The sequence below is a fragment of the Penaeus monodon genome, chromosome 25, assembly GCF_015228065.2.
Source record: "Penaeus monodon isolate SGIC_2016 chromosome 25, NSTDA_Pmon_1, whole genome shotgun sequence".
NCBI classification, from domain to species: Eukaryota; Metazoa; Arthropoda; class Malacostraca; order Decapoda; family Penaeidae; genus Penaeus; species Penaeus monodon.
Window position 1 is genome coordinate 35,833,225 of NC_051410.1, and position 317 is coordinate 35,833,541.

General features: G+C 35.0%; 1 protein-coding gene across 1 annotated transcript in view; it reads right to left on the bottom strand.

Annotated features, from left to right (window-relative positions):
• The window catches only part of LOC119589459, a 2,774-nt gene that overhangs the window by 1,508 nt on the left and 949 nt on the right, over window positions 1-317 (bottom strand). The window lies entirely within an intron of this gene.

A 317-nucleotide genomic window follows, 5' to 3' on the forward strand; every position in this document is an offset into this window, starting at 1 on the left:
CGCACTTGATTTTATGAAAATAATCAATCACACTTTATAAAACTTTTACGATAATAAGCTCCTTAATTTACGTATGATCTAAGTAAAGTAGAATATCATTTTGTTTATTACTTACTTTTCAGTTAAATCTCGGATACATTTTGTAAAGCGTTTAAGTTACTTAGCAACTTGATATATCACTTGGATCTGAGAGAACCGGCGTTTCGGATCTCCCTTTTGATTAAGTAACTTTAAGGTGCCAGACAACCCTGTCCTTCTCAATCGTTTCGTGGCAGTGGGTGCCAATGCTACGTGTGAGAATGATGTTGATTTCCTAG